We start from the raw sequence: 21,565 nt of genomic DNA on the forward strand, positions 1-21,565 counted from the left end.
GTATTTAAGTCCCTCCTGTGTCACGTCTCGTCCACTATGTGTCTCTGTTGTCATGGTTTCTGTCTGTGTGCTCGCCCCTCCCTCCCCTCCCGTGTGCCCATGATTAGTTGGATTATCCTCACCTGCCTCTTGTTACCTGTCGCCTATATAAGTCCTGTCTGCCTCTCGTGCCCCTTCGCATCATTGTGTTGTTGTCTTGATGTCTTTTGGTTCCTGTTATCTTAATGTCTTCATGTCCTTTGTTTCGCGTCCCTGTCGATTAGTCCTTTTGTTATTTCATTCAGTCATGTCAGTTTGCCCAGTCTATTAGTTTTTTTTGCTGAATAAACCAAGCTGGTCCAAGCTGCATTTGGTCGCCCTGCTCCATCCGATCCTTGACAGTCTGCCTGCGTGTCACTCCCTGTTGGATTGTTCTCGTCTCTCGTCTTCTTGTTTCTAGTCTTGGTCTGGTCTGTTCTGGTCTTGTCCCTAGTCGAGCCTCTCGTCCAGGCGTGTCCAAACTTTTTGCAACGAGGGCCAGATTTAATAAAGTGAAGGGGCCCGGGGGCCAATAGTTTTTTCAGACATTTTTGAACTCATTTAATTTCATGCAAATACCCACTGTTGTTAAACAAATTTCATTGTCACAATTGTCTTTATTTTTCAAATGACAAAATAACCAAATATAAGCCATTCAGGCAGATGTGAACAACTCTAAAAACACAAATTCTGCCTTTCATTCATATCTGAAGAGTCAGATAACATTGAACAAACTGTTTAAAATTATTTTTGCCTCATGAACATTTTAAACAGGAGTTATAAGTAATGCAAATTTGTCTGTTATTATTAAAACTTAAAACAAGTGAGTTTTGCTCTTGTCATTTACTATATCTTTCAGAAAGTAATAGTTTGTGTCATGTCTACAGGTTTATAACATCAACAGTATTAACATGGCCACTTCGTAATATTTAATTTTTATTTAATTTTGACTCACAGCCCCGTGTGAAGAATTGCTGTGATGCCATTTCAGCTTGGAGCTGCTTCACTTTATCAGCGCGGTTACTCCCTGTTAGCTTGTCGTATGTGTCAGCATGTTTAGTCTATGAGTGTCTCTTTAGGTTGAAATCCTTAAACAAGGCAACCGTCTCTCCCACCCGAAATTAGACAAACACAATTGCCTTGATTTTCAGCGAAGAAGTATTGTATTTCCCATTTCTCTTGAACGCGACGTTCCTCAATGTCAACTGTCCTCGTTTTCTTTGCAGTCACCATGGCGGAAATGAGCGGTGAGGGGTGGCGCTGCCACCCTTTGGTAATAGGAGGAATTACAGGTTCAAGTTTCATTTTTTTATTTTTTTTTTAATTCAGTTTGACAGTGCAGGCGGTCCATAAATACATTATAAGACCGAAGCTGCGGGCCATATGAAATCTGATCGGGGGCCGGATTTGGCCCGCGGGCCGAACGCAGAAAGACTTGTGGTTATTGTAGTTCTTCTTTACTTTGTCTTCTTCTTCCAGTAGCTTGTTTATCAGTCAAGTTTATTTGTATAGTCATCCTATTGCGCTGCCATGTGGTTGCAGTGTGAATTGGATTGTCTTTTACTGACTCGTAACTACGACTACTACTACTAATAATAAAACTGTGAGAGACAAGAAATTAAATAAAGGAATATAAATGTATGAAATTGAGTCTAGACTTCCCTGCTGAAGCTGCTGCCACCGTTACCCAACCCAGAAGAAACAGTACAAAATAGATGGAGCCAAACACCGGTTGTTATTTGAACATTTTTTATTCTGCAAAAAAAAAAAAGAAGCAAGGAACGGACTTGCTCTTGGTGGGGGAACATCGAGACATGACATTCTGCAGCCACGTCATTCTACTACCAGCATTAATGCACACCACGATGTGCCAGAAACTGCACAAACATCTTTCAAGAGCCCTAACAAAATACAATCAAATATAACAAAAACCACAAACTATGTACAATAAAAAGCACCCATAGCGAGGTAGGCTTGTCCCTTTGATCTTCTTAGTTCACTTTGTGGAGCTTCTCCAGAATCCTCCAGAGGTCTTTCAGCATCACCCCGGTGCGGCCCTCAAAGTCATAATCCTGCAGGATGCGACTCCACTTGCCTTTGCCATGACGGCGGACGCCCTGCAACAGCCTAAGATCCAGCTCGTGCGTCCATTTCTACAATATAGAAATCAGTACGTTTGGAAAAAGACCACCACGTATCCTCCCTCCCTTGCTCGCTCCAACTAAACCGTTGAGTCCTGCGCCGAAGAATACAGCCAATAAACAGAATTAACTGCTGGAGAACAGTCTTCTGCCAGAGGCGGAGGTGCTTTTTGCCGAGCGAACCTTACGTTTCGGTCTTGGGGGCAAGTAGAAAAAAAACGTTGGAGGTGGTCCAAAATGCTTGACGGGCGAGACATTTAGCTTCCTCAATATTTGAGATGTAACAAAAGCTCTGCTCTGATTAGGATAGCTATTTGTATTCATGTGAATGCAATAAGAGCTTTGCTAGGCTGTCATGACAATTTGGTGCGTATTGAAAGCATTTGCAGTCCATACTCAACTTCAGCGAGAGTGGTGTCTTGTAAGGCCTCCACGTTTTGCTTATCCGCATCAGTCGACAAGTCAGTGGACAATAACTCTGTGGGTGACATTTGTGCTCATGGAAGAGAATTCCAAATAGCAATAAACAAAGGCTCAGTGACACAACTCACTGCCATTGGAGGGACACTCGCAGCTTCTTGCTAACTTGGAGATTTGCTTCTGTCCTACAAAAGTGTGAAAGGCAACATTTTACAAAGTGACGCGGCGTGTCAAGTAGAGTTCCAATTGAGCCTCTGAGAGCGATTCAAGTGGGATAACTTGGGGGGTTATTTTGCAAAAGAATGATTTAAGATTTATGACTGCAATCAAATGTAGCGGTTTTAGTATCTGGATGATTTATCTGGCAATGATGACTTATTCTGGATGACAGTTGGTTTTGTAGAAACTGTCAGTCGACACGAGCGGATCATTTCTTACTTTGTCTCGAGTCTCGCGTGGTCCACCTTCTCCAAGAGAGACTTGTCTTCAGTGGCCACGGCGTCTATGGCATCCGTACTGCGGGAACACTGGATCTTCTTGACGGCTTGCTGAGAGATAGACAATCAAAATCAGCTCTCCTCATATTACATACCTTTCCAAAGCATTACCCTCGTGAGAAAAAAGCCTGCGGTGGGCGTGCCAACATTGGCAAGGAACTCGGTCGGATTCTTGGCCAGGTAGGCGTCCAGGAAGGTCTGAACCACCTCCAGCAGTCAATCGAAACTGAACACGGTGAGGTAAGGGTGGTAGGTGTCCATCTGCGCCACAATGTTGGAGAGTTTGGCTGCCACTTTTGGCGGGTATTCGACGTGCTCGTCGAACCACCGGAGGGCACCGGACGCCTGCGTTCTTTGGCCTTTCTCCAAGCACAAGGCCACAGCCTGACAAAGACACCAAAATGTCACGTGAAATTGCATAATCCAAACTGTCTGGAGTCGTAATGGTGTGCCGCTAACTGATAAGACATCTTTAAATGCTTTGGTGACCTGCATACCTGTTTTAGCTTTCAAAACTTGTACATAGGCACATTTCGAGAAAATATCGATCATGGTCGGTAAATATTTACTGTAATTTTCGGAGTATAAATCGCCTTTTTTTTTTCATAGTTTGGGTGGGGGGGCGACTTATACTCAGGAGCGACTTATATATGTTTTTTTTTCCCCAAAAAAAAAAGTGAAACCGCGATAAACGAACCGCAATGTAGCAAGGGATTATTGTAATTTGAATTTCAAGTAACGATAGCAGCGCGACGTCGCGTCAGCAGCAGCTCGTCGAGTCAATCTTTGTCCTTTGTGTAAACAACCGTCACGCTGCTGACGCAGCGTCGCGCTGCCTCGTCGTTATTCCACAGATCTACTATATAACTATATTGTAGCGTTAACAAACGGCTCTTTATTTAACAAAACAAACTTACAGGCGTGTGGCGGCGTGGACCCATCCACCGTCCTCGGACAGTCACCCGGCTGAGCGCCGGCCCTCGACTTCCATCCACGGAGGTGAAGGAGAGCTCCGTCGAGTGACGCGCCGTTGTTCACATAAAGGACAAAGATCGACTCGTCCTGGGACGGTGGATGGGGGGGGGGAACAATGCTTTTACGCACGCCCGGTCCTACTCTACCGAGCTGTCTTTCACCTCCGTGGATGGAAGTCGAGGGCCGGCGCTCAGCCAGGTGGCTGTCCGAGGACGGTGGATGGGGGTCGGTCATGGCTTTTACGCACGCCCGGTCCTATTCTATGGAGCTCTCTTCCACTTCCGTGGCTTGAAGTCCACGCCGCAACACGCCTGTAAGTTTGTTTTGTTAAATAAAGAGCCCTTTACCAAACCCACGTCTTTCCTTGAACTTTGTTGATGCTACAATATAGTTATATAGTAGATCTGTGGAATAACTATGAGGCTGACGTCAGGGCGCACGGGCGGCGATGTTGACAAAGGACGAGGAATTTGATCGATGGATTTACCGTTTTTTTCCGTCTATAGTGCGCCCCCATGTATAGTACGCACCCTAAAAATGGCATGCTGATGCTGGAAAAAAAGCTTGTACCCACGTATAATACGCACCCAATTTTTATGAATTTTTTAAAAAAAAAAAATAATTTTTTTTTAAGTCCCAATGATCGTCACACACGCAGGGAGGCAATGGGTCCCATTTTTATATTCTTTGGTATTGTCTTAACTAGGCTGGATGTCATTTTTTTTGTTGGCGTTGATTTCTCCGACTGCCCCTAAACGCACCACCGCGCTCCGTGCGCGCACGGGAAAGAGGCGGCTCTGTATGGGAGAGACGTTGAAGAGGAATAAAAACACCCTTGGAAACCAAAACTTGCCCCTCGTCGTGACTCGGAGCCGCAACAAATGTTTCGGATTTGTGTAGGGTACATTGTGACAGACAGCAAACTAGCAGGTGATCGAGCGAGCGTCTGATAATAGAGCATTGCGGTCGTATGGAGCGTGTTTGAAGTGAACAGCAGAGACGAAAGGAACAAGGCAAAGTGTTGTGAAATAAAATATTACCTGTAATACGCATTTTGTTATTTGCTGATTGAAACTGCTAATTAAACTGTGAATTGAAACTAATAGGTGGAGAACTGAACTCTCGCTCTTTATATAGCTGACCTGTCTTGCGCAACCGTTCTGTGCATCTGTAATGGCGGCCTCCGTATGACGTCCGGTCCGCGATGGAGATTAAAAAACAAACAATATTTGACAATAACACACCATCAAGGATTGCACCATCGCATCAAACGATGTGTTGTCAATTATGAATTTTACTAAGTGTGTTGGGCAGGATGGCTGAATGCGATGCGCGATTGACAACAAACAAGAAGAAAGGTGAGTTTTATTTCGGGGGGAGATTTGTCATGTCTCGTCCCCAGTTTTGCTATGTGTCTAGGTTGCCATAGTTTCTGTTCGCGTCGCCCCTCTCTTCCTGTGTCACCTCAATCGATGTAACGTGTTTTGTATTTAAGTCCTGTCTGCCCCTCGCTCACCGTTGGATCATTGCATGTGTTACTGTCATTCTGTTCCTGTCTTTGGTAATGTCACCCTGTCTTTTTGTTCCACGACTTTGTCGGTCAGTCCTGTTGTTGGTTTTGTTGTACCATGACTTTCTTTAAAAAAAAAAAAAAAATTAAAAAAAAAAAAAACATTTAAAAAAAATAATAAACATTTTTTTTGTACCCATGTATAATACGCACCCCAGATTTTAGGACAATAAATTAGTTAAATTTTGCGCACTATACACGGAAAAAAACGGTAATGATTTAGAGTGCACAGATGGTTTGATAACATTATTGCTTATATAATAGTTATTTGATATATAATTTATATATCGTTATATGGGCCTGTGGAATATTTTGAAGTGCAAGAGCCGTCAGCCAATCATCCAACGTTCAGCCAATCAAGTTACGCTCCATTGGTCATGTGACGTCGAAACAGGAACGTCGTGAAGTTCAAAGGTAAGCTCCGGTCAGAGCTCAGGATGGCCCAAAACACAAATAATAACGCTTCGGTGAGTGTACTCTTTATTTACCTTTTGTGTTCGTAAAAGTCTATTTTATTTACCGGACACCTTAACAGAATTTGTTGAACAATGTCTACACAGGGAACTTTTAATGAAGTGGTGTTCCTTAAAAGTAAAGGGAAATGTACTTTCGGCAGTTTGCAAACACATTTGATTAAGGCTCCGTTAGACACATATAACCATATCAATATAATTTTTAGTAGTAGTGTGGTTGCTTAATAAGTGGAAAGGAATGTGCAGGCTACATGAATTTGTTTTCTTCAAAGTATTGTGGAACAGGAGGTCCAGAAAGGGAGCATATCTCAAGTCCGATGGGAACGCGAAAAACAACTCGTCTTTGTGGTCCAGACACCTGTGCTGAGCAGGGGAAAACCCAAACGAGGAGGAGATGACCACAGACCATCGACCAATCACCACACAATCTTTTGCATGTTTGAATATTCATATTGTGTTTCTTTAAAACTGAGCAACCCGGAAGAATGTGTCGTCTTTTCTGGTCACGAAGGCACACGAGTTTTTGTGTTAAGGACCCAAGACCCAGGCGCCTGTATTAGCTTGCTTTGTCAAGATTAAACAATTGGTAAATTCGGTCTGATTGATCTACTGGTCTTCTCTTTGACAGAACGAACTCGCAAAATTGTTAGGTGCGCCAGTGTGTGGATTAGAACATAGCAATTTTTGTGTTAAGTGTTGATCATAATTTGGAGTCAGATCAATAGCTAAAATCCGTATCCTAACAGTTTCTTGGTGACCCCGTACGTGATGTCAAGAGAAGGGTAATTGACAAACTCGTGGTCTGTGTCCAAGTCATCGGACAGTTAGTCTGGGACAGCTGTCTCCCGGTCGGCGTACCGTTTGGGAATAAGGAATAAGCGCACAACGTTGAGCTGGTACGACGTCTCCTAAACCCTGAGCTCATCAATGATAAGGTAAGCAGGATACCTGTTACTATATGTCGAAATTCTGCAAATTGAAAGAGGAAATTTAAGAGGAGACTGTCGTTCAGATCAAATAAGGTGTGCAAGAAGTTAAGTTACATATACGGTAAATAAGTTTGGAACTTACGTGTGTATTAAGTTACATATACGGTGAATAAGTTTGGAACTTACGTGTGTAACGTGTACGGTAAAGTCAGGGACTTGCGCGTACTAAGGATAGGTCAGGGACCTGGTGCTTCGTCGTGGCGGACAAGGGTGCGGTGACGACCGCATTCAAATAGCTGGGGTGCTTGTGAGATCCCCGAGGAGAAGTGAGGCCTCCTCAAAAAGTATCCGGTGGTAACAGTTCCTCCTGTGAGAGACCAGACCGCTAAAATATCCAAAATGTGCAACCAAATTGGGGGGAGTGTGTGATGAGAGGAATGAATGGAGTGAGATTGAGTGGAATGTATGCTGATGTGGAAGCGCAAATCGTGAGCTACATGAGAGATGGATTCGAATCCCTTTGTCTGTGTGTTCTGTGTATGTGCGTAATCTCTGTAAAAGTTTGTGTCAGTCTGTCGTCGTTCGTCTGAGCTCTGTGCGAGCACTTTGTGTATTGGCGTGCGTGCCGTGCGGATGCGTGTGTGTATGTGCGGTTGTGTGCGCGCTCGCAGTGTGTGCGTTTATGTGCACATGTGTGGTTGCGGGCGTGTGAGGAGGAAGATGGGATGGATCAGAGAATGTTCAAGAAAGGGGGCCCGTTCGGCTCATACCGGCAAGGGTGGGGGCCAGCGGGACGTGCGGGCCTGGCCAGATTGTGACGTCAACATTGATACAATGTTGAGGAGAAGTGAGAGAAGAGAGGGGGGCTAACTTGTAAATAGTGAGGAGATAATTGCTCAATTGATGGGGGTTAATAATTATCCAAATTTTAGTCACATGTTTTGAGGGACCACAGCAACAACATTGTACTTGCAGGCCATTAATTTAGTAGGTGATGACAGTGTTTAGCTAAGTAGACTGTTTTATTAAAAATGTGAGAGTGAAGGAGTATTTTTAGTCTGGCATTTGGGTGCCACTTTTAAGAGTCTGTGCAGGAACATAGATTGTTTTTGGTCGTCTTAAAGATATATTTAACAGTTTATTTTGGTGCAGTAAGGCAAAATTAAAAGCAAAATTACATTTTAATTCTGACATATGCCAGCTAATATGAGGATGGCAAATAAATAAATGAATAAATACTAGCTCAAATGTGGCATGTGTTTTAAATTGGGCGATAAGACATTCACTTTCGAGCACTATCATTTAGCGCTGCTGACAACAATAACTTATGAGATGGTAAATCAAGGAGGAGTGTCACAGGCGCTGTATGACCTATAGATTGAACAATAACATTCATCGCATATGTTGGTAGATTGTTAAATTATATTACAGTTTATTACAAAAGATTTCGGAACTTTATTTGATGATAAACACTGGAACGAGGATTTTAGCCGTGTTAATGGGTAGGGTGGATGGATTGCTCAGAAGAAAAAAAGCATTTGATAAGGGCGGCTTGATAGTAAGATGATGAGTGTGCGCAACTGATAGGATACAAAATGTTAATAGGAAGATTTGGGGTGTAAGGAACAAATACTACACAGGAAGACTGATAACACAAAGATAGTTTTGTTAAATTTGTGTCCCAGTGTGTTCTTCCCTAGCGCGTGGCACGATTCCTGAACTGAGTCCTCTTACTCCACTGGCTGTCTCAAAATCAACAGAGGACTGTCCCTGGTCATGAGACACCTTTGACCTTTGGGAGAACAACAGAAACTGCTATCATGCTTGAAGGGGGCAAGCACAGCTTTTCACAGGACAAGAACCATACAGTTGGTGGAATACACACAGTTGCAGATCAAAAAGAAAATGGACTGAAAGAACAAAGACAAGATGGACGCATTTGAGAGTGGCGGATGATCCAGCCCTGAATCATCATCATGAGAATCTAAGAGGAGAGGCTGCTAAAGACTTGCATGAGTCACATGAAGTCAAACTGGACACATTGCTAAAGACTGCTGAAGCATTACAAAGTTGGTGGAGTGTGGGACAAAAGGGATGGAAGTGTGTTTGGGTGCTGGGGCGGACATATCTGAGGAGTTTTGATAAAAGAGGGAATAATAAGGCTGCTTATTGACACTGAAACGGGGATAACAACAAAATACATAGATATGGACACGAAGATGCACGAATAATGATAAATCATACGACAGCAAAATAGTAATACAGGGCACTACTTTTAAAAAGGATACAGTAGGGCTTTAAATAACAAATACAGTGACATGACCCTTGCAACAATTGATTTAAATGACACTTCATGATAGGCATTTAGGGTTAGGATTAACCATCCATCCATTACTGGTGCGGCTTGTCCTTACGAGGGTCACGGAGGATTAACAATAATAATTAGAATTTGTAATTTTTGGAGAAATTGTGTGTGAAGGCGAAGAGGCTGGATACCTATTCGGGGAATGCTACAAGATTATGTTTACATTTAGAACGTGTTGAATTGGTCAGAAAATCGATGAAAATATCGAAAGAATTTTGTAAAATTGGGCGTGAATTTTAAAGTTGAAAATTTGAGATTTTTCACAAGTGGGAAGTTTTGGAATAGGTAGGCATAAGATGAATAGTTAAAAAAAAATTGAAAAGGGTTGAGTCAGTGAAAAAATAATTAGAAATTAGAAGGGAAAAAGGAAATTTTGCAAAATGTTACCGCAATGTTGAAAGTGAAAATGTGAAATTTTAAGCTAGAAAGTGAGAGAAGGTGAATTGGAAAGTGAAAGAAGTTTAGTTGGAGGAATTATGTGGAAGAAAATGAGAAATATTGAATGTGCCATGAAGAATGAATGGTGAAATTTTGGCTTAAAATTTGTAAATTTCTCGAAATTCGTAAATATTTAGAATATTTGGCATGAATATTTGGAATGTGTTAAAAGTGGAATGAAGTGAATCAGATCAATTCGTAGAAGTAGTTAGGTTAAGAAATGAATAAACAAAAAAGAGGCAGAAGAATGCAGAAGAAGTTGAATAATGATAAAGTCAAGGCAAGGCAAGTTTATTTATATAGCCCACAAGCAAGTCTCAAAGGGCTTCAAATGTACAAAAATTGACAATTTAAAGTACAGGAACAATAAATGTGAGGGGAACAATGATGATCATGACAGCAAAAATATTCCTAATTGGTTTTGATAGGTAGAAAGGGGGAGGGTGGAAGGTTTTCACACTTTGTGATATAGCGTGACTCCATTATCAAAAGTAAGCATTTAATTTTAAGAATTAGCATCAACAAAAATGAGAACGATAATCTTCAAGGTGATAGCGTAAGTGGCAGGAGGAAGCTGTGTATATTGTTTTTAAACATTATTTTTGGTATCATTATTTTTTAGGAGGGTCAGTTATGCTTGTGAGAAGATGACTGAGGGAACAAGGTAACCGTAAAAGGGAGTGCTCTATAAATTGTTGGTTCTTTGCCAGAGGTAGTTATTTGGAGGGATGAATTTAAACGGAAAGCAAAATGGAACTGTTTAGTGGAAGAAATATGGGAATGTGGAAATATTGAAGTTACAGCTCAACACAAAGTGTCAAATAGTCTAAGTGAGAGATGTGAGCAAACTAAATGGGGAGTTAAATCATGTTCCAGCATTATGCATATTGGCAAACGATGAGATGACAGGAGACCAGACAATTAGATATTAATTTTGGATTTAAAATTTTAAAAAAAGGGAAATTTTAATTGAGGAGCAAATTTTGCGTAGGGACGGTTCCTTTTTACAATTTAATATTGTATGTTTTATGTGTGTGTTGTGGGATGACAGTTTGTTTGTAATGGTGTATGAATGTCAAGTCTGTGCTTGTGGTGTGGTGTTTGTGTATTGTGAATGGTTGACATGATTCAAAGTTGGGGTGATGTGATCACAGCAGAGGATAACATTCCTCTCACCTGAAAAATATAAAGATACTACAGATTTGAAAAAGCACGATTGATCAGGACTAATTTTGGACTAAATATGGGTTTAGGATTACTCAGGGGCACCATCGACAACAAAACAGTGTGATGGAGAAGGCCCATTTCAGTAATATGGTTAGACAAGACAGAATTAGTATCGAACATTAAGACTTTGGACGATTTGACGTGTGACGACTTTGAGCTCACCCGACGGGGTGACGGACTAGGTGGACAGTGACCAAATGTTTGACGCTTGAGCTTGCTTGCGAAAAGTGCACGCTCTGCTTTGTTTTTCTGTGTGACTTAATTTGTTTTAAAGCAGCAACAGCCACCAGCCAAGGAGCGGATTGCGCGTTGCTTGCGTAACTTGTTTTCATTCTTGCAGGTTGTCAATTGCGTTCGTGGAAAATTTGTATTGAATTTACAAGAATATGTTAACCCTTGCCCTTTTGGTTTTTATGATGAACTTGTTGATGACATGGTTTTCAGGACATGATCCGCGGGCGCCAGGATTCATTTTATGACTGTTTTTATTCTGATACTTGATGTCTGTTTTTGTACAAATGTCCGCTGTCAGCAGGGCTATAAGCTCACTGACAGGAGTGCGATGATTTTTGTTTGTGTTGCCGAGCGTGTGGTGGACGAGCTAGAGGTTCCGCAGGCCTGGCTACAATGAGTGTGGTGATGAGAGGGGATGCTTAGCAGGTTCCTTTTGATACATAATGACACATTGGGTGAATGTGTCAAAAGGGGGAGTGGTAAAATAGAAATGGGTGAGTATGTGGTAAGATAGAATTGGGTGAGTAGGTTGTAAAATACAAATGGGTGAGTAGGTTTCAATTTGTAATTTTGATATCCAAAGTTTTTTTTTTTTCCAAATCCACTTGTTTTTAAGCTTTAACAGGACATGCCAGAATTCAACTAGCAGTGATGGAAGGAGCAGAGGAAGACCAGTGACAACTGGTTGTGGTGTGGTGACAACAAATTATAGCATCACTTGCCAAAGGATGCATAGGGTATCTGTGCCCTCGTGTCTTTGATAATGCCTGTAGTGGTTGTCCCCATTGAAACACAGAATCTCAATTGGAACATGGAGTCCCCACTGGCGGGGCTCCTGAAGTGAGCCAAAAGAGACGTTCTGCCCCCATGGTTGAGCGACAACGATCCAACATATATTGACGCCATAGGTGTGCCAGATAAGTATGAACTCGTTAATAAAGTGTCCTCGGGATTCAAAAGCATTTTCCTATGGATCACCCCCAATAAAAATGTATCATTTACAGCGGTCCATGAACAATTGGCATTGATGTCGTTCCAAAATAGAATTGCGTTGGACATGCTATTGGCTAAGGAACATGGTGTGTGTGCGGATTGTTTGGTGATGCATGTTGTACTTTCATCCCCAACAACACAGCGCCAGGGGGCCGACTGACCCAGGCGGGAAGAAAGGACCGACAGCATGCTGGTCGCTGCTTGCTAGAGTAACGGGTGATGACCTCATAAATGAGGTCACGAGAGGGAATAAAGGGAAATGTACTTTCGGCAGTTTGCAAACACATTTGATTAAGGCTCCGTTAGACACATATAACCATATCAATATAATTTTTAGTAGTAGTGTGGTTGCTTAATAAGTGGAAAGGAATGTGCAGGCTACATGAATTTGTTTTCTTCAAAGTATTGTGGAACAGGAGGTCCAGAAAGGGAGCATATCTCAAGGCCGATGGGAACGCGAAAAACAACTCGTCTTTGTGGTCCAGACACCTGTGCTGAGCAGGGGAAAACCCAAACGAGGAGGAGATGACCACAGACCATCGACCAATCACCACACAATCTTTTGCATGTTTGAATATTCATATTGTGTTTCTTTAAAACTGGGCAACCCGGAAGAATGTGTCGTCTTTTCTGGTCACGAAGGCACACGAGTTTTTGTGTTAAGGACCCAAGACCCAGGCGCCTGTATTAGCTTGCTTTGTCAGGATTAAACAATTGGTAAATTCGGTCTGATTGATCTACTGGTCTTCTCTTTGACAGAACGAACTCGCAAAATTGTTAGGTGCGCCAGTGTGTGGATTAGAACATAGCAATTCTTGTGTTAAGTGTTGATCACAATTTGGAGTCAGATCAATAGCTAAAATCCGTATCCTAACAAAAGTTTGCTAGCTATGAGCTAGCGTTATGTTAGCATGGTTACCATGAAATAATTTATATAAAACTATATTTACAGTATTAGAAAACTAAGTATTAAAAATCTTGTTCACTTCCTCTTGATTTGATAATCTTAAGTTATCCATATATTAATGTCACTCAATAGGGATAATGAATACACAATCAAAGGGTGCCCCATTGTAAATTAAATCTTAGTGAAAGAAAAAACATTTTTAAAATCAAACATACAAGTCCGATTGTTTCTCTGATATCCAGGTCTGGACAGTCCTCAAGTGTAACAGTTGCAGTTTCAGGACTTCCACCAAGTAGGACATGAATCACTGCAGGGCTGATTCCCAACAGGCATGGTCCGCCATGTAGAAAGGAGTGGCCTACCATTCTCCCCGCCAACATGAACATATCACTTTCAACAAGAAAGTGAGAGGCTGAGGGAGCCAAATGGCCAGTCTCTCCTTCAAAAAGCCGCGTAACATTTGAGTTTGCTGTTGAAGACATTAAAAAAAAAAAACACGAAATAAGTATTTCAATAAAAAGTAATAAGCTTCCGTCCACAATACAAAGACATGCAGGTTAATATAGCTCTCACAGTCCCTTAGTAGTCATGGACAGGAAATAGTAGTTGTCAATACAGGCATTACACATTTAATAGAATCCTCTGAACTTTCATGGTAAAGCAAACCAATACAAATACGATAAACTTCCTATAGAGACAATATGAAAAAAAAAACTTAAACAGCTTTAAATAAACATAGCATTTGGAAGGAAACCATACACATAACATACCAAAATTGATGGAAAACCCTGACTTCAATTTTTCCATGCATGTTGAGAAAAAGAAGCGAGTTACACCCTGTCCAATAGCAGTATCTCCTGTAACACATTAGGTTTGACAGAATAAAGACAGAGAAAATACTTAAATTTTTGGATCATTGTAACTTGTAATTGGAGCTACCTTCAAGTTTGCAATTCAGAGGCCGTCCCCATTCCACATGATTTCGCTTGTAGAAGGAGATTAGTGCCATGTCCTGTTAAGCAGGGCTTTTTCTGATGTCCATGCTGAGAAGTAAGGCGCTCTCAGTTTGATGAATACGCAGAAAACTGTCAGCACACTGAGATATGGCCTTGGTGGGGTCACTGATAGTTAACCAGTCTAATAAGAAAAAACGAACAAACGTGGTTTCATTATTCATGCTTGACTAAGCCATGTGTACATGAACTAAAGTTTAGTAATACTAAACCTCGGAACTTGATTTACTACTCCACCACTGGCTGCGCCCCGTTGTCTTTCAGGCGAACTGATTAAATCCAATAAGCGCCTGGCTGACAGCACAATCTCAGCCTGACTATCCTGTCAGAATCAGAATTCGATTTATTTGCCAAGTATATGATCACATACAGGGCGGCTCGGTGGCGCACTTGGGTAGCACGTCCGCCTCACAGTTAGGAGGGTGCGGGTTCGATTCCACCTCCGGCCCTCCCTGTGTGGAGTTTGCATGTTCTCCCCGGGCCCGCGTGGGTTTTCTCCGGGCACTCCGGTTTCCTCCCACATCCCAAAAACATGCTTGGTAGGCCGATTGAACACTCCAAATTGTCCCTAGGTGTGAGTGCGAGTGCAAATGGTTGTTTGTCTCTGTGTGCCCTGCGATTGGCTGGCAACCGGTTCAGGGTGTCCCCCGCCTACTGCCCGATGACGGCTGGGATAGGCTCCAGCACGCCCGCGACCCCAGTGGGGACTAAGCGGTACAGAAAATGGATGGATGGATGGATGGATGATCACATACAAGGAATTTTTCACCGGCAGATGTTGTTACTCTAGAAGTATTTGAAGTAATAGTAGTAATAATGAGAAATAAAACACATAAAAGGAGTGGAAAAGTAATGACTATTAACAAATAAATAAATAAATAAATAAATATATATATATATATATATATATATATATGTGTATATGTGTGTATATATATATATATATATATATATATATATATATGTGTATATGTATATATATATATATGTGTATATGTATATATGCATTTTTTTTTTTTTAAAGGAAAAAAAAAAGGGCGTGAACCAAGGCTTGTTGTTGCTGTAATCCAAAAATGACTTGGTTGGCACACTAATATCCTCACAGAAGCTGATGTATGATGTCACAGTGTCTTCAAGTTCATCAAAGCTGGTGGCTGCAGCTTCAAAAAAACTCCAATCAGTGGTGTCAAAACAGTTCTGAAGTTCCTGTTTGACATCGTCAGACCACTTCTTTACAGACCGAACTACAGGCTTAACAGATTTCAGTTTTTGCTTGTAAACTGGAATGAGATGAACAAGGCAGTGGTCTGTCTCAGAGCTGCACGGGGGACAGAGCGATAGGCATGCTTCAGAACGGTGTAACAGTGGTCAAATATACTGTTAGCTCTGGTAGGGCAACTCACATGTTGTTTGTAATTAGGCAGTTCATGGTTGAGTGCAGCTCTGTTAAAGTCGCCTAAAACAATAACCAGAGAGTCTGTGTGATCCCGTTCTAAACATGTGATCTGTGTAGCCAGCTGTTGGATAGCGTCGCTCACAGACGCCTGAGGTGGTATGTAGGCTCCGATGAAGATGAAGGAGGAAAACTCCCGCGGTGAATAAAAGGGTTTACAGTTTAGAACAAGGAACTCCAGGTTCGGGTAGCAATGTTTATGCAGTACTGTGACATCAGTACACCAACCAGTATGTATAGCATACTCCTGCTAAAGAGCGCAGTACCGTGGCCGCGGCGCCATCACCATGATAATGGTTACCATGGTGATGGCGCCGCGAAAGGCAACGGAGATAAGAACGGTGATAGCTAAATGTTACTAGACTTTAATAAGCATTAGAGTAGTTTGGTGACAGCCACATTATCGGATGTCCATTTGTCCTTTTTTTTCAACTGTTTTGAGTATAAATAAGCCATGCTAACATAACGCCAGCTATTAACAACATAACGCCAGCTATTAGCTAACATAACGCTAGGTCATAGCTAGCAAACTTTTAAGGAACGCCATATATTATAATTATGTATTAGATGAGGTTCTCAGAAACACTTTTTTTATAATAGCGATGAGGTGATGAATCTAACTGTGTCTAAACAATATCATTTAATGATGTTGAGAATAAACATTGAAAATAAATGTGTAACTTTGATTCCTGGTAACCTTTGGTGTAACGTTGGTTCTGCTTTCATGTATCAGACAAATCCCACAACCGGTCGACGTGAAACAAAATATTCTATATTATAAACAATCTGAAAGTATCTGAATGAAAGTGAAGGTACCTTGTTCTCCTGTGGAGTGAAGCAGACTGTGAAGCCCACTGACAATCCTGCTGCTACTTTAGTCTTAGCCTCCTTTGGGCCTTCAACTTGGAAATAAGCAGACTCCTGATGCTCCAGCTTGACATGCCGTGATATCTTGACAACAAACACAAATTGTCAAAAGCACCATAACAATCCTAAAATCAACAGAGCATCAAACACACAGTTGGAAACATTCAAGTATGTTTTAAACCTTATTTTTCATCCTATGTTTTACAGATAGAACCATTATATCTCTGACCATTTTGCACACTAAAATAAACCGAGAAAGACACTGGCATTAAGAAAATAATAATAATTCATTCATTTAGGAGTTGTGACACTTTGGTCCAGTTAAAGGTTAGAATATTGTATTAGTTCAATTATTTCGTTAAGTCCGCACCTTATCATTGTTGAACAGTTGCAGAGGTAACTTGTAAGATTGTGCAGGAGTGAAGTTCTGGAAAATTAACTCAGGTGGGTGGGGCTGGAAAAATGACTGACTGACTTCCACCGAGGGCATCTGCAAACACACAATAAAGTTTCACTGTGCTTTAATCTTTCTAAACTCATTACGCAAGACACTGGACAATACAAATAACAGACCCAATGTTGACAAGAGAGTGCCGTCAAGAAGAGTGACAAATAAAACTGGTTCATGAAGCAAATTTGATGCTTTGTTTTCCAATCCAGGTTTGATTCCACCACTGCCCCTCCCTTTGCAGCATTTGCATGTTCTTCCCGTGCCTGCGAGGGTTTTCTCTGGGCACTCCGGTTTCCTCGCACATCCCCAAAAAACAATTGCATGGTAGGCAGATTGAGCACTCCAAATTACCCATAGGTGTGAGTGCAACTAGCTGGCAACCGGTTCAGGGTGTCCCCCGCATCCTGCCCAATGATTGCTGGGAAAGGCTCCAGCATGCTTCAATCCCCGTTGGGACATTGGTGGCTCAAAAAGCAAGTGATGTGTGTTTAAGATATTAATTGATATTTGTAGAAAATTAAGAGCTTAATAGTTTTGTCCTCAGCAACCTTAAACCTCTTCAGATTTAAAAAGAATAAAAATAAACAGAGGTAAGAGTCGGGTTAGTAGCACTGCATTAAGTATATTTCTGTTGTCTTCTTCCTACTTGTATACGATAATGACACTATTGATTTGTATAACTTCAGACAGTGCCTACAAGGAAGACAAATTGCACATTGCTTTTCATCACGTTTGTTCACCAACAAGCCATAAAGGTCGGAATAGTTAATTATTACTTTTTGATGAGTTGTGCTCGGTTCAAGTAGTTGGAGGAATCGAGGAGGATGCATTTCATTGCCCTCTGTCAGGCGTGGTTTTCTTGACTGCAACATTGGTGTGCGTCCAAAAGATGTCACCTGCAATGGAAGCAAATCGAGTAATAACAGTAATACCGTGATTTTATTCTTTATTTAAACCTTTTAAATTACTCCGTTAAAAAATGGACCGATACATCTTGGTCAATTTCTGAAAACATTGGGTTATTTTGCAAAATAATAAAATAAAGCTGTTTTGTATAAAAATGGGTGCAGTGAATTTATTTTAAATTGTAAAGTATAAATATCACAATAAATACTAGAATTTTGCAATTTCAGGAGAAATTGCATGTGAAGGCGAAATGTATGAATAACTTCTTCGGGGAATGCTGCCGAACGATGTTGAAACGTGTTGAATTACTTGAGAAAATTTGGAGAGTTTGTGGTGAATTTCAAAATTGAAAGTTTGGAATATTTGGTAAGTGGGATGTTGTGGAATAGGTAGGCAAAAGATGAACAGTTGAAAGTTGGAATGGTTGAATCGGTTGAAAAATGTAGAAATTAGAGTAGAAAAACGGAATTTGAGAGATTTTTGGTTGAATTTCAAGTTTGGAATTTTTGGTAAGTGGGAAGTTGTGGAATAGGTAGGCAAAAGATGAACAGTTGAAAGTTGGAATGGGTTGAATCGGTTGAAAAATGTAGAAATTAGAGTGGAAAAACGGAATATTAGAGAATTTTGGTTGAATTTCAAATTTGAAAATTTGGAATTTTTGGTAAGTGGGAAGTTGTGGAATAGGTAGGCAAAAGATGAACAGTTGAAAGTTGGAATGGGTTGAATCGGTTGAAAAATGTAGAAATTAGAGGTGAAAAACGAAATTTTGTGAAATGTAGAATGTGCCATTAAGAATGGATGGGGAAAAATTTGTCGGAATTTTGGGAATTTTGCGGAATCGGAAAATTTTCGGAATGAGAAAAATACAAGCCACCCTTTCCTGAATATTTGGAATACGTGAAAATTGGAATGGAGTGAATCGGATGAATTTTGTGAAAGAAGAAGCTGGACAAAAAAGTGAGGAGAATAAAATAGAATAACTAGAATTTTGCAATTTCTGGAGAAATTGCGTGTGAAGGCGAAATGTATGAATAACTTTTTCGGGGAATGCTGCCGAACGATGTTGAAACGTGTTGAATTACTTGAGAAATGTAGAATATTTGGAGAATTTGTGGTGAATTTCAAAATTGAAAGTTTGGAATATTTGGTAAGTGGGAAGTTGTGGAATAGGTATGCAAAAGATGAACAGTTGAAAATTGGAATGGGTTGAATCGGTTGAAAAATGTAGAAATTAGAATAGAAAAATGAAATTTTGGAGAATTTGGTTGAATTTCAAATTTTGAATTTTGGTAAGTGGGAAGTTTTGGAATAGGTAGGCAAAAGATGAACAGTTGAAAGTTGGACTAGGTAGAATCGGTTGAAAATGGTAGAAATTAGAGTAGAAAAACCAAATTTTAGAGAATTTCGAATTATTGGTAAGTGAGAAGTTGTGGAATAGTTAGGCATAAAATGCATGAGCTAAATGTTGAAACGGGTTGAATTGGTGGCAAAATGAATAAGTTAGAAAGGAAAAACGCTGTTAAATGACACTGAATGATGTATACATGAAGTGGGATTTAGCTGAACCTGTTGATGTTGGGACAATACAAATAGGTTAAAAAAATTTGGAAACTGCAGGTGAATATGTACATTTTAGAAAAAGCAGTAAGCAAGAAAACCAATAAGCGAGTAAAAACAGTACATACGCAAGAAGTATTAGTCAACAAGAAACAGTCAGCAAGGTAACTACTAAGAATCAAATCTGAATCTGTTCTTATTAGGCATAACAACATCTGCATGACAACATAACGTCCACCAGGTGTCAGTGCTGAGCGACAGTTATTAAGCATGAGATGAACAGTTTAAAGTTGGAACATGTCGAAAAAGACATTCCTGTCCACAAATCCCATTGGAAAATAAGGATGCTGAGGCCAAAGATACTGCTGCTTTGACGTTGGGGATGTCTGGATAATCTGCAGTAAAATCAAAAACACCAAAAATAAATCCTCTGTCCACATTAAAAGTAAAATAACATAGTTTATTTAAAAGTTGACAGAATTACATTGCATGTCTAATGAAAAAATATGCACATCTCTTGAAACTTGTTACAAATGTAAGGCTGTGTGTGCAATTGTTACAGACAGAAATGATTAAGACAGCTCATCCGCTATGCAACATATTTAGTTTCAGCGTCCTCTACTGGCAAAAATACATATTGCACTTGGGCGCATGCGTTTCTTCCTCTAAATAGAAAACAAACCTTCCTATAAACCAAAAGTTCTGGGGAGGCAAGTGCCACATAATGTTGATCTTTTATTTATCAATGTATGCAAACGAATGGTTTTTATGTATTATCTATCCATTTACCTGGTCATTTATTACACCCAAAAGCAAATATAGCTTTTTCTATACGATAGACATCCATTGTACATTCTCATATTAACCTTGAGAGGGTTTAAAAAAATATTTACGTACCATCTTTGTCGTTGCCTGATGGATCTGTCCAGGTTCCCCCTTGCTTAGTTGTGCGTTTTTTCGTTCGTGTTCACCGTGTTGCTTAAGGTGAGTCAGTTCCACATGGACTATGGAAAATGTGAGTCGGCAGACAGTGCATATTTTCCTCACACTTTTTGACAAATCTATTTTCTGCTTCACTGTCCACTCGGCAAGTTTGAAACTTGTGTGCTTCTTTTTAGTAATACTTACCCCCTTGCGGTCGCAGTAACTGCCTGGAACGCGTCCATGCTGCTGAGTTAACTTCTGCAATCTACTTTGTGGTGCCACCGCACATGAGATGATCGTATTCCGTATTGTTTTCTATGTTCTTTGGACAGCGGGCCAAAGAACGCTACCGTAAATTCTATCTATCAATCTAGAATGGGAATACATGCGACATCTGAGCAACATTTTCAAAATAAACCATAGTATTCCAGAATACTAAAATAAAGACAGCAGAAGTTACAAATATCCCAAAATAAGACATGGGTAAAATACCATTACTATAGATTAAAATAAATTAAAATCATATACACATTAATACCATTAACTACACATTGAAACAATATATTTGCGACTGTATTTGCTATAAACAAAATAATAAACTGGGTCACCTGACGTTGCCTCTCTCTCTCTCACGTTCCAACTTGGTGTCGTGGAGCCACGCCAGCATCTCTGGTCGCAGGTCGAAGAGGCCGGCCTCTGAGGGTGGTCTCTATAGGGGGCAAATGTTGATGAAGTGGTGAAATATATTATCAAAATTTAATAAAAATGAATAAAATAAACAATGATTATTTTGTGCATTTAACTTTAAACTTTAATAGTAGAACATTTTAAACAGAACAAACAAGTAACACAAAATACAAACAACAGAACAAAAAAAAAATTACCACAAAAACCCCTCTAGGGGAAGATTAGGGCCATCGGGGAATTTTTGGTTCCACTCCTCTAATGGAACCATTCTGGTGGCATTGGTGGCGTCCACAAACTCCACCTGTTCACCTTTGATTTTAAAGGCCACAAAGCGAAAGGGCTCTTCTTCCAGTTCCTGCGCAAAGAAATTTCATGACAATTTATTATGTTTGAAACACCACGAGAAAACATGATGGATGGATGGATGGATGGATGGATGGATGGATGGATGGGGTTGGGTAGGTAGGTAGGTAAGTAGGTTGGTTAGATATAGATATATAAACAGACAGACAGACAGACA

General features: G+C 40.6%; 1 protein-coding gene across 6 annotated transcripts in view; it reads right to left on the reverse strand.

Moving 5' to 3' along the window:
* Positions 1-1,803: 1,803 nt before the first annotated feature.
* The window catches only part of LOC133143015 (uncharacterized), a 97,997-nt gene continuing 78,235 nt past the window's right edge, over positions 1,804-21,565 (reverse strand). For 3 of the 6 annotated variants that reach the window (XR_009710342.1, XM_061264737.1, XM_061264733.1), the window contains 12 exons: positions 21,243-21,400; positions 17,748-21,067; positions 16,891-17,010; positions 16,470-16,604; positions 14,413-14,522; positions 14,127-14,324; positions 13,958-14,044; positions 13,403-13,656; positions 3,188-3,460; positions 3,018-3,127; positions 2,711-2,764; positions 1,804-2,637 (listed from right to left, as the gene is read on the reverse strand). The gene's annotated coding sequence lies outside the window, so the exon portion shown is untranslated. The remainder of the gene's footprint in view (positions 2,638-2,710; positions 2,765-3,017; positions 3,128-3,187; positions 3,461-13,402; positions 13,657-13,957; positions 14,045-14,126; positions 14,325-14,412; positions 14,523-16,469; positions 16,605-16,890; positions 17,011-17,747; positions 21,068-21,242; positions 21,401-21,565) is intronic. The other 3 variants (XM_061264734.1, XM_061264735.1, XM_061264736.1) reach the window with 3 other exon arrangements.

Source organism: Syngnathus typhle, linkage group LG18 (assembly GCF_033458585.1).
Source record: "Syngnathus typhle isolate RoL2023-S1 ecotype Sweden linkage group LG18, RoL_Styp_1.0, whole genome shotgun sequence".
Classification (NCBI taxonomy): Eukaryota; Metazoa; Chordata; class Actinopteri; order Syngnathiformes; family Syngnathidae; genus Syngnathus; species Syngnathus typhle.